At 35.2% G+C, this 7,474-nt stretch overlaps 1 pseudogene; it reads left to right on the top strand.

Moving 5' to 3' along the window:
* Positions 1–5,374: 5,374 nt before the first annotated feature.
* Positions 5,375–6,770, top strand: LOC118993889 (elongation factor 1-alpha 1-like; annotated as a pseudogene).
* The last annotated feature ends 704 nt before the right edge of the window (positions 6,771–7,474 follow it).

Below are 7,474 nucleotides of genomic sequence, written 5' to 3'. Positions count from 1 at the left end.
CCTGGCTTTACCAGACAAAGCAGCAACACAACTCTAATACAAAACACCCCAAGGACTAAACATGAACATAAGAGGATGTAGAAGTTCCTTATCACTCTCTCTTGTCAGTTTTATCAAGCTGGCAGGCAATATTCAGTGTAGGCCCATTATTTCTCATCTCTGTCTGAAAGTGTACATATCATTCTGAATAGAAATTAAGGTTATTCTGTTAGTGACCCAATTGAATTGCAATGCACATCTTTTTTATCTTAGTGTAGCAAGCATTTAAAAAACACCACACAATGCATTTAACCTCTTTAGTTACAAGCAGGAGGGAATTAGACTTGAACATGAGCATATTCTTTCAGATAGGCAGCATGAAAGAAAGTGTGAATTGCATTCTCTCAAGGGTCAGTGTTGAAAACCTTCCTGTTTCTAATCAGTGTAAAGGATCTGGATCATGAAATCAATTATAATTCTATTAAATCAACTGATTAAAAAAAGTACTGGGAAAAGTATATGCTCAGCATGAAGCAGACAAAACTGATTTAGACTTACTTCATAATTTGCTACAATTTGCCCAGCATTTTAATATTAACACGTATATTATAAGAGAACAAAATTATATAAATAAGAAACAAGAGTGCAGACAAGTCTAGATTACTTTAGAACACATTTGTTGACAAAATAAGGCCTTGTGTACTAAATATCACACAAAAACAAAGTCACTTTTTAAATAAAGTTTTATTGGAACTCAGCCATACACATTCTTTAGGCACTGACTGTGGCTATTCTCAAGCTACAACAGCAGTGCTGAGTAGTTGCAGCAAAGACCTTAGTGCTCACAGAGCCTAAATATTTACAGTTTGGCCCTTTATAGAAAAAGTTTGCCAGCTTTTGCTTTAGAGGATCTTTTAATATATCCAGATTAAGAAATTAAGTACTAGTAAAGTGCTTAGTAAATGTTTGCTAAATTAAATGTGATACCCATCCATAGAGAACTCCTTGAGTGTGCCACAAAGCTTTCATAGGTGCTGAACCCATACATGGATTTGGTTTTGAATTATTCTAAAATTTAATTCTATGCATAGGAAAATCAGCATGCCAAAGCCATTTAAAAATGGGAATTACATAATATAGAGTAGGATAACTCAATAATTGATATAATTATAAAAGTAACATGTTAAGATATTCGAACAGCACATAAAGTAACATTTAATTGAAAGTTTCTCCCCCTTTCGTAGAGATCCACTTCCGAAGAAACTATTGTTAATTTCTGCTTTATTTGTGTAGCTGTACATTGTAGTAATTTTAAATATTCTTCTTCATTTGTTTAATGTCAATGTAGTTTTTATTTTCCCCTTTTTGAAGTGTTCTACAATAGACTTATTCTTCCTTTCATGTCCTACCTTACTGTCTCTTTTACTGTAGGCTACCTGCACTTGTTTTACATATTTTAGTGCTTTATAATATTTTAAACACATCAATTAAAGTATAAATGATATATAGTGCTTTGATTATTTGGTAGAAAATATAATTTCTTAGCCTGTATTTTGCTTCTAGGTTGGTGATAAAATTGAGAATCAATAAATAGAATGAAATATTATAGTTATGTGAATATTATTTACTGAAGAAAACTCTTTGCAGTTTAAGGATCCAGCTCTCAACACCAATCCTGTAACATACTCAGTATATTCTGTTTTTTTTTAAATCCTAAGTTCTCAAAATTCTTCACCTTCTTTTCCAGTGTTTTTTTAAAAATGTTTTTGAATAATTTAAAATTCATACAGATCTACAGATTTTTTACTTTTCTTTCAAAATTTGTAAAAAGATTGACCAGGCAAGAAATTCTGGTTTTCATATAATTTTCTGCCAGAGCTAGGTTTTAGTTCTGCTGAATAGAAGTCTGGCGCTGGTTTTAATCTTACCCTTCTAGGAATTTTTTTCATTAAAAATGTTGTTTTCTTTAAATGGTTAGAATTAAAATTTCATAGCATTTTATCGGCTTGTCGCTCTGGTCATTTATGCTGCTTGCTCTATGTGGGCAGAGTCAAGTGTGTCTTTTTTTTTTTTCCCCTAGCTTTGACAACTTTCTTCTCTTGAATCCTCTTGGGTTTTCTGAAACTATCGTTTGTCAGATGTTGGACTCAATGTTGGACTCCGTGAATATTAGCTTTTCTTTTGTATTTTCTACTTATATTTTTAAGCTCTATATCCTACTAGAGAATTTTGGCATTACTCTTGTCTTACCAACTTGTTTCTCTTTTGTGGCCACCTAATTTTTTTAGTTCAGCAATTATATGTATTCATTTCTAGTATGTTTTGTTCTCTAATTGCTATTTTTTCCTTGTAGTCTGTAGTTATTTTATGGATATATTATGTTCTTAAATATCTCTGACATTAATAATATAAGTGAATTAAAACTTCATTTACCTTTTTTATCTTGGGAGTTCTGTTTGTTCATATTAATCCTTATCTCTGTTTTTTAAAAATTCAAATAACTATATTGATTAATAGAAGTAGCTGGTACTGTTTCAGATATAAAAGCTTAGGACTGATTTTTCAGCAGGTCTCCTCCTTGAATTAGACGGATGACTGCAGATTGGCAAAAGTGAACAGGGGATGATGTAAGCGGTTAGATTCTCTTTGGAACATTTTGTAGAATACACATAGGCAGATTTTCCTCCTCCTACTGTTGTTGAAGTAAGAAGTGCTTTTACTTTGACAGCAGAGATATTTGAAGTTTTCAATCTTGGTTAGAGATATATTTTCTTTCTTCTTTCTATTCCATTTCTCCCTTTTCCCTAAATACTCATAATAGGAATATCCAGCTGATTTCTCATATCTTCCAGAAAAATTGTTCTGAGCCCCAGTGTGGGCAATTGAAAAAGGGAATGGCTAAGTGACTCAAGTTTTTTTGTGCTCAGTGTTTTAGTTATCTTCCTATTTGATCAACGATGCACAGCTCCTTTCAACATGTTGATTATGACCTTGTAGCATCTTTTAGGGATTGTTGGAACACTTTTTATCTGACTGGGGGTGCCTCTGTGGTTGTAGCTCTAATATAGAAACTCATTTAATCTTTACAGCAACCTTTGATTCTGCTACTAGTATTAACCTTATTTAAAAATGAGTAGATTCAGACATTGTGCACCTATGATTGGTCGCACAGCAAGTAAATAGCAGAGATATGATTTGATATATTAGTGCATGGCATAAAGTAAATGAATATCAATGTTTACAATTATTACTATTAAGTAGTTCTAAGGCATATGACAGTCGTAGCTAGAAATTATGAAATTTCCATAAGTATTGTTTATACATAAGTATTTCTTAAGAAATTGACTATATCAATAGAAATAAAATTAAAAGTTCATTGTTGAGTAGGAGAGACTCCCTTGCCACAAACCTTGTTCAGTGTGGGCCTGGTGAGTGTGAACACCAGGGTTAAGTGTGCAGCGAGGATGTGCAAGAGAGAAATGGGAACCACAGCAATGTTAATGATAGGGTTTTTTTAATTGTATAGATTTACCCAATACAAGCTTAACCCTGAGTGGATTTTGTACTTACTGCTTGTATCAGTTATCTTTTGAGGTGCCAGATGATATTAAGATTTCTACATTCAATATCAAGCCTATGGAACTAAAGTCATTAAATGTGGGACTTGGGAATCTGTAGTTTTAACCAGTTCCCCTAGGCTTTTTATGTACTTTAAGTTTTGAGAGCTATTGCAGGAAGTGGTTAACATGATAAATAGATAAGACATTTGAAATTAGTCACTGTATGAGAATTTTGTGTGCCACTTACATTTTCAATATTTATTCACCATTTTTAGGTAATTAGTTCTGTCACAGTGATCGATACTAGCTATTAATTTATGCCATTGTTTGAATGTTTTAAAAATAAAACATTATACATGTGTGATTACTATTCGCTTTATCACTCATAAATTTGTTTTGGCATGTAATTAATTCAATAAATTTTTGTTTAAATGGTAATGCCTACCTACTATTTATAATGGCATTACTTCTGATTTTAGAAGACATTGTGTAATAATGTTATAATTAAAAAAGGTAAGCAATTGTACAATGGCCAAAATAACGTTCTAGAAAAGGCAAACAATTTCTGATAGTTAAATTCTCAAATAATATTAAAAAAGAACACTTGTATTATTTAAGCTACATTTATCCACATTTTAAAAGTTCACATAGAATCATTAAAATTCAATTGAGAATAAAGTTATGAAACTTAATTTTCTATCAATAGCTTGGGAGAAAATAACTGAATTCAAAACAAATACCTGCTATAGAATCATAGCTTCTCTGTGAAAACTCATAATTGTGAAATACTATGAAAGGTGGTAGTATTGAAAACTATGCTGAAAACCACCAAAATCAAGGTCCAAAAAATTAAATACTTGTCAATGTAGGGCATTTTTAATGAGTTGTCCATGAATATTCTTGTGGACATTGATTGAATGAAAAATATTTTTAAATAGAACACAAAAATGCATGAACTGAAAGAGATATATTGGAAATAAAATCTTGTGTTCATCAGTTTATAAATGACATGAAGATGATGGCAAAGTTGTAAGCCATGAACAGGAAATATATTTGCAAAATATGTAAGCTACCTATTACTTTGAAAACATGAAGACATTTTACATAAAATTTAAAAATAAAAACAAACCATCCTACAGAAATAGGCAAAGGTATTCAGTAGTCACTTCATGAAAAACAGGTAGATACCAGTAGCCAAAAAATATATGAAGACATTTTCAACTCTTTAGTCATCAGAGAAGTGCATACTAAAACTATAATGAAATATCACCACACGTGATTGGATGGCTAAAACACGGACATAAATGATTAAATATGTGAAAAATTGAAACAGACAATGGTGAATATTGGCAAGACTATGAAGCAATGAAAAATTTTGTACACTACAGGCAATACTATAAGGTAGTGCAAGTGTCTACCAAGTTATATAAATAGATTCAACTTTAGAAAATTTTCATTATCTTCTAAAACTGAAATTTTATGTAACTTATTACTAAAACATTTCACTCCCAGGCATACCACATACTGTGGTATTTCTGTATATCACAGAAATACAGTCACACTTAAATATACCACACAAAACATACTTGAGAATGTTTGTGGCTGTTTTATTTGTAATAACTTCACATTGGAAACCATCCAGATTTCCATCATCTATGAAGTACATCATTACATATTCATAGAATGAGTATACTGCAGCGATTAAAAAAACAGATGAATCTTACAAGTACAACATTGGGCAAAAGAAGCAAACACAGAGTAGTACAATCCCACTTATATAAAGTCCAAAGACAGCTTTTCACAATGGGTTTGCCTCGAGAACATGAGTGTTATGCATGGTACTAAATCTAAGCCAAAATGGAAAGGAAAAGGTTCACATGAGCACCATTGTCATTTGGACAAACCTTCCTCTACTGGCCGTCTGCTACAAGTGTGGTGGGATCAACAGAGCAGCCACGGACAATTTTGAGAAGGAGGCTGCTGAGGGGGAAAAAGGCTCCTTCAAGTATGCTTGGGTCTCAGATAAACTGAAAGCTGAATGTGAGTGTGGTATCACCGTTGATTTCTCCCTGCGGAAATTTGAGACCAGCATGTATTGTGTGACCATCATTAATGCCTTCAGACCCAGAGTCTTGATCAGAATCATCATGACAGGCACATCTCAGGCTGACTGTGCTGTCCTGATTATTGCTGCTGGTGTTGGTGAGTTTGAAGCAGGTATCTCCAGAAATGGGCAGGCCCGTGTACATACCCTTCTGGTGTGAAACAACAAGTTGTTGTGAACAAAATGGATCCCACTGAGCTGCCTGACAGCCAGAAGACATACGAGGAAAGCATTAAGGAAGTTAGCACCAACGTTAAGAAAATTGACTGTAACACTGACACAGCAGCATTTGTGCCAATTTCTGGTTGGAATGGGGACAACGTGCTGGAGCCAGAAGCTAGCATGCCTTGGTTCAAAGGACAGAAAGTCACCCATAAAGATGGCAGTGCCAGTGAAACCTGCTGCTTGAAGTTGAGTTGATCGTGCCACCAACTCATCCAACTGACAGTCCCTTGTGCTTGCCCCTCCAGGGTGTCTGCAAAATTGGTGATATTGGTAGTGTCCCTGTGGGCTGAGTGGAGACTGGTGTTCTCAACCCCAGCGTGGTAGTCACCTTAGCTCCAGTCAACGATACAACTGAAGTAAAGTTTGTTGAAATGAAGCTTTGAGAGAAGCTCTTCTGGGACAATGTGGGCTTCAATGTCAAGAACATATCTGTTAAAGATGACTATTGTGGCATTGTGGCTGGTAATGGCACAAATGACCCACCAATTGAAGCAGCTGGTTTCACAGCTCAGGTGATTATCCTGAACCTTCCAGGTCAAATCAGTGCTGGACCCGCATCTGTGCTGGATTGTCACACAGCTCACAATGCTCACAGATTTGCTGAGGTGAAGGAGATTGATCATCATTCTTGGGCAAAAGCTAGAAGATGGGCCAAAGTTTCTGAAATCTGGTAATGCTACTATTCTCAGTGTGGTTCCTGACAAGCCCATGTGTGCTAAGAGCATCTCTGACTGTCTTCCTCTGGGCCACTTTGCTATTTATGACATGAGAGATGCAGTTTCTGTGGGTGTCATCAAACAGTGGACAAGATGGCAGTTGGAGCTGGCAAAGTCACCAAGTCTTCCCAGAAAGCTCACAGGCTAAATGAACATTATCCCCAACATATGCCACCCCGGTTTTAACTGGAGGTATAAGGATGCTCTTAGAATGTTTTGTCTCAATTGGCCACTTGTGTTTAATAGAAAACATTGGTTAATGATTGCAATGCATTGTAAAACCTTCAGAAGGAAAGGAAATTGTTTTTGTGGAGCGTTTGGGTTTTGTGTGTATGTGTGAGTATATGTAACTTTTTAAAATTTAATTTAATTTTTGAATTGTTGTTCAAGTACAGTTGTTTCCATTTCTCCCTCATCACTCCCCCCAACCCCAGCCATTCTCACCTCCTGTGCCTGATCCCACCCCCTCCTTGGTTTTGTCCATGTGTCCTTCATACTTGTTCCTGAAAATGCTTCCTTCTTTTGCCCCCATTATCTCTTCCCCTCTCCCCTCTGCTTACCATCAGTTTGTTCTTAATTTTAATGTCTCTGGTTATATTTTGCTTGCTTGTTTGTTTTGTTGATTAGGTTGCACTTAAAGGTGAGATCATATGGTATTTGTCCGTCACTGCCTGGCTTATTTCACTCAGCATAATGGTCTCCAGTTCCATCCATGTTGTTGCAAAGGGTAGGAACTTCTTTTTTCTTTCTGCTGCATAGTATTCCATCGTGTGACTGCACCACAGTTTTTTGATCCATTCATTCACTGATGGGCACTTAGGTTGCTTCCAGCACTTGGCTATTGTAAATTGTGCTGCTATGAACATTGGGGTGCGTAGGTTTTTTGGATT

This window comes from Sturnira hondurensis, unplaced genomic scaffold (genome assembly GCF_014824575.4).
Source record: "Sturnira hondurensis isolate 20B ecotype Veracruz unplaced genomic scaffold, ASM1482457v3 Scaffold0008948, whole genome shotgun sequence".
NCBI lineage: Eukaryota > Metazoa > Chordata > Mammalia > Chiroptera > Phyllostomidae > Sturnira > Sturnira hondurensis.
This window is presented reverse-complemented; position numbering and strand designations above follow the sequence as displayed.